The 8,987-nt window shown below is 38.7% G+C and overlaps 1 long non-coding RNA gene across 1 annotated transcript; it reads left to right on the top strand.

Annotated features, from left to right (window-relative positions):
- Positions 1-6,670: 6,670 nt before the first annotated feature.
- LOC114156530 (uncharacterized) lies at positions 6,671-7,171 on the top strand. The gene is made up of 3 exons (XR_003597957.1): positions 6,671-6,803; positions 6,913-7,017; positions 7,109-7,171. It is a non-coding gene; the product is annotated as an uncharacterized LOC114156530 (long non-coding RNA).
- The last annotated feature ends 1,816 nt before the right edge of the window (positions 7,172-8,987 follow it).

Here is an 8,987-nt window from a genome sequence, read left to right as displayed (position 1 = left end):
CATATGTTGGTTCATTTTTGGGTGCAGAATTACAAAATCTCAAAGTATTGTATTGTGATTATATATACATCAATTGGGTTATGAATTTTATTATTGTTGAACAACTTACTGGTGTTACATACCAACAGTTTTATCGCCATTTTGCAGACCAGCTTCGGCGCTGCCAGGAGCAGAATGGAGTAACATGATTTGCTTGCATGAAACTGCTGGAGTGTAAAAAAATGACATCAATTTCACATCAGTTTGGTAATAAATAGATTCATGAACACAAAAACAAAGGCTATTATATCATTAATTTCAGTATGTTTTAGTTAATTTTATAAATGCGCAATATAGTTCTGTTTTCTCGATTTCAGTTTTCATTGTTTAATTGGTTTTATTTCATTATAATAACCTTTTGCAGGGGGGATAGACTGACTGTTTTGTGGAGGACATGCATGGCCAAGCATGACTTGACAGTTTAGTCCCAAAACTGTTTATATATATATATATATATATATATATATATATAAACCTATTTTTTTTCAGACTCTTGGATCAAAATATGCCCAACTGGCCTTCAGTTTGATGGTTTGTACCAACTAAATGCAGCATCTCACTTCTGCTAAAGCACAGTGTTGGGGGAAGCAGTTTAACTGGTGGCAGTCCATGTTCACATCCAATCCGGTTAATCTAATAGCAGCATAAAGTAAAGCTGAGGGATTTTCAGAGCTGCTGTGTTCAACATAGAACAGCAATAAAGCTGAGAAATCAGGTCACAGTCAGTGGCTCTCCTCTTGCTGTTCAGCTACCCAATGCGACTTCAACAGAAATATGACTTTGCCCCTAGTGCATCTGTTAAGACATTTAACTGAAAATATGTTCTTACAGAGTTCTGAAAATACAAATCTGGATCTGTCTGGCATGGAGGAGATCATCCTGTGGTTCTGATGAGGTTCTGGAAGCTCAGGTTCCTCTGACAGCTGCCTTCAGGTCATCTGCCTTGGCGGGTCTGATGTCTCTCATCTTCTTCTTGGCAACAACCAATACATGCTCTATGGGGTTACAAGGTCAGGGGAGTCTACTGGTCACTGAGCCAGATGTTGGTACCTTTGTCAGTCTGGGTCGGTACCAAGTTCTGCTGGGGTATCAAAACAGCATCGGCATCCAGCTTGTTGACAGAGGAAAGCAGGAAGAGCTCTAGAACTTCCTGGTAGACTGGACTTCAGAAAACCCAGTGGACCAGAACCAGCAGATGACAGGTGGAAAAAGTACAAAAATGTATTTCAGTAAAAGCACATTCACTTTGATAAAGTCTTATTTCCCAGTTCCCAAGTTGAAATGAAAAGTTTTTTTATGTAATAAAATAGTTTTAATTTTATTTTAGGTTTATAACATTTTACTGTAAGTAAAAGTTAGTTACTTTTTCAAGAGCAGAAGAAAGTTCTGCTCTTGGATTCCACAAAGGAAAATGAGGAGATATGTGTCTCAAACTGTTTTCAGTTAAAGGAGCACCTTCATCAATAAAAATGCAACCCAAAATGAAACATGTTAGCATATGACATAATGGATATTTGGAAGGAATAAGTAAAATTTTAATGAGACATAAATGTCTGATATCTTCTGCTGTCTTTATGGTTCTCTACAGCTGGTTTGCCCAGCATCCTTCACTCCATCTAGAAGCTTCTCTGTGGGTTTCCTCTTAACTTGCCACTTTGGTGGAAGAGGAAACGACCTGTCCAACATGGCCGCTGTTCCTCCCATCTAGTAGTTTTAAGTAACTGACTCCAAACTTGTACAACTTATACAATTACAAATTGGATAATTTACATTCAACTATACAAACTGCATATAATTTATAATACAAATTACAAGTACCAGATAAAACTGATGTTTATATTTGTTGTTAAAATGTCTTTGGTAATACTTTATTTGAAGAGGCCGGGGGAATAAAACTGTCATAAACATAACATAAGACCTATTATAAACATGAAGGAGTTCTCATGTTTATGATTGCTGCCATGAAGTGTCATTTGGTAAATAATGACACTTCTAATACAAAGTTGACACTTTTAATGGATTTTTAATGTAACTTCTAGTGCAACTGTCTGACTGTTATAAGTCACAGTGAGAACAAATGTATATTTAAAATCAAAGTCTTGGTGAAAACGTGTTCATACATGAACTCTTTGGTGCAAACAAAAGTGGTGTGAAATGGAACTAATGCGTATTCCTGTTTGTCTGTGGAGATGGGACTGCACATGAAAACGAGCCATTCAGACGACTTTATTACCCTGCGAAAAAAACTCAGAAATAGTCAAAACAGTTTGGATGTATTTTTATTTCTTTCCTTCCTTCTTACGGAACGTTTTTATCATATTTTTGTATGGAGTAGGGATGGAAAGCCCAGGTTCAGCCTGTCTTGCCTCTGGCATTTTGCACATAAGTTTGCAGCGTGTTTTAATCCAAAAGAAAAGGTTATAAAACTTAATATGTCTCACAAACAAGAAAGCCCTACACAAACCATAGATTGTAATGTAAAATCTATTGCGAAGTAACAAAAAAGAAAAAAATCTCCCCACATCCCTCATGGGGCTCTGTACATTTTTTTCCATTATGCTATGCTATTTGTCATCATTATTTTTTGCCTGAACATAAAATGTCCAGTGAAGTGATATCTCCGAGCATCAGCCACTAAACAGGCCTTGGGAATTTCATTTTGGTTCCACTAACATGACAGAGACATATGTGTGCGCTCCTGTTTCCTTCTGATTTCTACCTTTATTTCTCCTCTCATTTGTCTTCCCTCTCTAGTTCAGCTTCCCAAGGCAGCGTGTAGCCAGGTTCATTGTTTCGTTGCATCAACTATTTCCTTCTTTGCGGCCTGTGGACACATGAGCCCGGCTCCATCTGGCACACACACAGAAACAGAAGCTGACAGCCAATGGAGAGAGAAAACGAGAGGAGAGGGATGACTTCAGGCTGTGTTTCCAATCTAATCGTCTGTTTGTCTGACAGGATCTCTGTTCTTAAAGGCCTTGACTTCAGATTCAATAAGCAGATCTCTGGCTGGGATCGCTGGTTTTCTCCGTCTCTTCCAGATCTTCCTCTCAGTCTGTTTCATTCTGTGGTCCTGGGTAACAGTGACACATGATGAACAGCTAAAGGTAACGAATGTTCTTCATGGTGATTGAAACATGTACCAGTCCACCTGATGCGTGACCGCCTTGGAGAAAAGTGTTCACTCCCCTTGCAGTTTGTCAAATTGCCTCTACAAAACTCAATGCATTTTACTGGAGACAAATTAATGCCTAACTATGAAGAGAACAAATATTCATGAATTCTTTTATATAAAAAGATTAATTTAAATTTCTTTATCCTTTATTCTGACACTCGATAAATTACTTGATTCTCACATCAAGTAATCTCTCGATTATTCTGATGATTAATCAAGTAATCAAAAAAAAGACCCATTCCACAGTAGCTACTTAAGATAATAAAAAATAATTAAAGAGAAAATGCTAGTAAAAAGCAATTCAGTTCCTTTTGTTAACAAGAAAACATTTAATCACTTAAAATGCAATAGAACATGTGAAGTATGACAAACCTTTTTTATGAAATTGATATTTCTATTATCTTTTCTTCACATCATTGCTTTTCTTCATCAGCAGGTCCATTTAATGTTAGCTAAAATGTATTTAATTGTACATGTATGACACGCCAAACTCTAAGATCAGATCAGCTTTACATGTAAGTAACGGGATGAACACAATCTCCCAAAATTAAGAAAATCAGGGCCGATTTATTGGTGAGGCCAATTCATTGGTCCACCCTAGTTTTCCTTCGTATTAAATTGGGATTTGTCTTTGCCAGTTATTGTAGGAATGTATGAAATATACATGAGCTTGTTTTCTTGCCAGACTCTTAAATATGTCAAGGAAGAAAAAAAAAAACGGTGATGCAGCAGCAGATGCTGGTGAATGAAAGCTCTGTGGAGATCAGCAGTCTGGGACAAGCCCTCCTTTCTCTTTTGGGGGGGCTTTCTGTGCTTTCCTAAAGGCCTGCAGCCTTCGCAGCGTCTTCCTCATGATCTGGTGGTGGCAGACGTCAGGTCGGCTCGCAGAGGAGCAGGTGGTCTGTAGAGAGAGTTAACCTCTTCTGACTGGCTGAACTCTGGGTTGGCTCCACATGAAAGGCTCTCGGTGCAACCCGACTCCACGAAGTCGGTCCGTGCGCTGCGGAGCGCGTGTGCTTACAGTCGACAGTGGGAGTCAACATCTGCTGATCTAATCTGACAAAAAGTCCCATGTCTGCACCTACCGAACATGAATGATGCACAGTACTGGTTTGCTACAGCTGAGAAGTCCCCTTCACCATCGAGTTTCATTCAGAACTCATTTTGTTTCTTCTTTGTACTCCTGGTCCAGTGAAGCATGGAGACTATCCAGTCACGCTCTCGATAGATTGTATTTTTAGTCATTTTCTGGCAAAGAGCAGACAGCTGTTGGTCAAAATGATTGGCTTTAACTTAGAGTGGAACAAGAATAAAGCAGTTTATACCGTATCTTGTTTTCCTGTCTTTCTACCTTACAGAGCAGTTCAGACTTCCTGGCTGCTGACTGTGACAGTACATTGGTCAAACAACAGTCAAGCAAAATTCATTTGTGTTGCCATTTACCCTGTATCAACAGATTAGAGGTGGGCGGATTGATCCAAAATATTCAGACCTTTTTTCAGAGAGGCAGGCAGTTTTCCTTCACTGGAAATCTCCTGTTTCCCACAAGCTCTCATTGGGTTCAGGAGGAAGGGGCCTGTCAGATGGTTTTCAACATTAACTCCTGTACAGGTTAGCCATGCAGATGAGTACTTGGACACATGTTATGGAGAATTGCATAAAAGCCATTGTCTTTTTGAAAGCTGCAGACTTCCATCTTGGAGAAATATCTTCCAAAAACCAGCAGTAGGTTTGGAAGTTGATTTGATTCTTGCTTATTCATTGTCTTGGGACCAGTAGATTGCATGATTTGTATCTGAGGTGTAGAATTTATTGGCTGAATGTTTTGACTGTTAGGTTTAGCTACTTTGTCAAACTACTAATGAATACGTGCCACTACTGCCACAAAAACCTTTATTAAGAAAACAGATAAACAAACCAGGCACAAGTCCATGGTACAATTCCCAGTGCAGATTAGAGCTTCCTTCCCTTTGTCCTTCTACCAGAAGTGGATAAAGTAGCAACAGTCTCTAGGCAACTCAGAAGATGGAAATCTGATAAATGACTGATCAGAGACAGAGACTCTGGGTTAAGAGACAGTGTTAGCACAGTACTGGTTCATGCTGCAGTCAGACAGCACACCATGTTTCTCTCAGACTTCAATCTTATGAAATATCACATTAAACTATATGTAATATAATGTATTAATACAATACAGAGAAAAAGTCTACAAATGTTTTCTCATGGCACTTTCCAAAACAAAAAGATCCAGCTAAGAGCTAAGAGGATGTCCCACTACTCTTTAAAATATATGTTTTAAAGATATTTAAGAGATAAAGATATATGTATATCTTAAATATATATTTTAAAATATATGTTCAAAATAGAATTTTTTAAAATTCACTTAAAATTCCCTTAACACTTACTTTAAATTATTAATTTCAGTGTGTTTTAAATTACATCTCAGTGTATACTTATGGCTAATAAAGTACGCCTTTTTAGGTGCCTTAATAATCTTTTACTATTTTTGTTAAAATGGCAAAGAATAAAGAAATAACAGTCTTTATAGTGGAACTTGATGTAATGTTGTTAAACAAAGTGAATAAAGTGGTCATACCTCAAAATATCAAACATTGACAGTTTATTGACAGCGGTTCTACAACAAAAACAATACTGGTCCTTAACACTAAATGTAGGCATCTTCAGTTTTACATCGCTCAGAATATGATCTGTTGTTTTCAGCTTTTTAACTAAAACAGGGAAGCTGTTTTTACTCAATCCATTTTCAGATGTATGATGTAAGATCTATTATTGAACGGCACTAGCTCCAGTTTACACTCCAGACCAGATGGTGGCGGTATTGCACACTTTCTGTTTTTTAAAAGCGCCACAAAAAGAAGAAAAGCCAAGACGCCAGAGAAGATAACAGACGCTGTTCTTACTCGCACAATATTTCCTTAAAAGTAGAGAGGGCTTTGATAATAGTTAGTAGTTCTGGTAAATTCAAACTGGTGACGCTCTAGTCCGAGTTAGACGACAACACAACAGGACAAGAACCGGATGGAAACTAAATGTGGGTCACAAAAGGAGCTGGAAGGAACGAAGGCTGCTAACGTGTTGCTAGCTGGTGGTAAGTTTTCTTCCAAATGCTAATTATCTTCGTTTAATTATAAGCAGTGCAGTAAAAATATAAACAATTTTACGTTGGTTTCAGAAATAATTATTTAATCAATTTTATTGTGGGCTGCACAGTGGCGCAGTTGCAGCAAGAAGGTCCTGGGTTCGATTCCCGGCCGGGGTCTTTCTGCATGGAGTTTGCATGTTCTCCCTGTGCATGCGTGGGTTCTCTGTCCGGGTACTCCGGCTTCCTCCCACAGTCCAAAAACATGACTGTCAGGTTAATTGGTCTCTCTAAATTCTCCCTAGGTGTGAGTGTGTGTGTGTATGGTTGTTTGTCCTGTATGTCTCTGTGTTGCCCTGCGACAGACTGGCGACCTGTCCAGGGTGACCCCACCTCTCACCTGATGACTGCTGGAGATGGGCACCACCAGCCCCCCTCACCACCCTGCAAGGATCAACGTGTTCAGATCATGGATGGAAAGATTTTAAGGTTATTTGTCTCTCTTAAGTCCACACTTAAAATAACTTCATAGTTAATGCCAACATCAACTGATTCCATGATATTGCTGACTATTTTTTTCTATTTCTAACATAAACAGGCAAAGAAGTCACACAGAAATGTTTTTCACCCCAGGCATCTGGTCCCAATCATCATCAGTTCTGATGAAGCCACATGCATAGCGAGTCCACAACGTCTTAAAATTGTAAGTCATACTTTTTTCGTTGCCGTTTTTATGTACTTTTTAAAACATCAGTACTTTCTCTGTTTAATTGCTCTATTGTTCTTTTTTGTAGGTTTCTGTAAAGTGCAGTGGTGCAGTTAATGGGAATGTTCTGTTGTTGATCCTCACTATTCCTAAGTGAATTTGAAGTATATTCATGATTAGTTTGACTTAACGTATGCTTAAGTATGTTAAAATTTAACATACTTAGTATATTAATTTTTCACCAGGGCGGGACTGCGTTAGATAAAGTCTTAATATTTAGCAGCATTTAAAGAGACGCTCGTCTGAACATCAAGGTCCAGTGAGTTAAAAAGAAACCAAACCACTCTGAAGGGCAAATCCATCCAGCTGGATGTTAACTGACATAACATTAGCTACAGGCAGAGAGAGGTCAAAGGTGATGGTAGATGCCTGAACTCAACTCATGTTTGTTCTTTCTGTGTGTTGCTTAGATAAATGAATAAATCACATTGGCGTGTTTGCGTGGCTTCTCATCTCGTGTACAGGGGCACAGGTGGCAGTACTGGCATTTTTCAAAGTAAAAGCATGTGATGGCAGTCAGAGGTTTTGCACTCAGTTTCAGTAAAAGAATGGAAGGAACAGTAGAGGTCTTGAACAGTACAGGAGACCAAGACAACACGGTAAGAATGAGAAAAGACTAACACCTGGAAAAGAAGATCTAGAGATTAACCTAGAAAACTACAATCAGTGTTTAAAATTCACATTTTTAAAATCTTTGATGAGATTAAGTCAAAACAAATATTACTCACATGGACGAGAAAAGTAAAACTACTTCTAGAAGTACTTTATATTTTCAAACAGTTACTTAAGTAACTGCAGTTAAGTAAATGTAACTTATTTCATCTCTGTATGTGGTAGTTTTAATACTTTATAGCTATTTTCTGTTTTTTGAATTCGCTTTTATTAACATCCAATTTTGTGGTTTTACAATAAATCCATCCATCCATCCTCTTCCGCTTACCCGGGGTCGGGTCGCGAGGGTAGCAGCTTCAGAAGGGAGGCCCAGACTTCCCTCTCCCCGGCCATCTAGACAAAAAATCCAGCTGTTTAGAATGACCACAATAAATGAAACATTGACCAACATATTTGACGTGTATAATTTTAGATAGCACTCATCAAAATGTAAAGTTTGTTCATTTGCTGACTGTGCTGTGTTTTCTGTGAAACGTAATTTTGGGTTTTTATGATGGAAACACTTTGAGCTGCTGAAATGTGCTGTACAAATAAACTTGACTAATTGATTAAAGTGAAGTTAGAAATTCTTAATATAATGCAAAAATAAAGAGTAAAGCATGATGAGCACAAAGCACAGAACTAGACTTAATAGATCTGCTCCTGTGATTCAATGTTGTCACCAATACCGGATGTAGAACCATTTTCAACATCACTACAGATACAGATGTTAATCTTGGACTGGTGCATCTCGACTGGAAGTGAGTCTCCCAGCGTGTTTGCTTTTAGAAATCTCCGTCTTGCTTCTCTATTTACCTAAATTCCACTCACGGGAGCGAGTGGCTGTTTGAAAAGCCATCTAAAAGACCGTTTTACCAGCTCTGAACCTCACATGGATGATTGCATTTTCAGCTCCCATCAACTCACTTGCAAATAAATATTCGGCTCTCCACCTGAAAAACACCCAGATCCACGCAAACAATGGGAGCGGTGGCAGGGCGCCGCTCAGCCTCGCATCCCGTTGTGTCTCCGCACGCCTCTAAATTATTCAGTGTCACTCAAATATTGATATGGAAATCACAGCTGACTGAACTGACGGAGAGCAGGCGGCGCGGTAAAGACCCTCTGTCCTTTTCCTCTAAAGCCTCTCGGCTCCATTTGACTGATACCTTTCACCAGCAGCCGCTCATCCTTATTTCATGCCCATCTCATAGAGAATTCAGTGAATGCTTTAAATGATTGCCTGGTCATTCAGC

The sequence above is a fragment of the Xiphophorus couchianus genome, chromosome 13, assembly GCF_001444195.1.
Source record: "Xiphophorus couchianus chromosome 13, X_couchianus-1.0, whole genome shotgun sequence".
NCBI lineage: Eukaryota > Metazoa > Chordata > Actinopteri > Cyprinodontiformes > Poeciliidae > Xiphophorus > Xiphophorus couchianus.
This window is presented reverse-complemented; position numbering and strand designations above follow the sequence as displayed.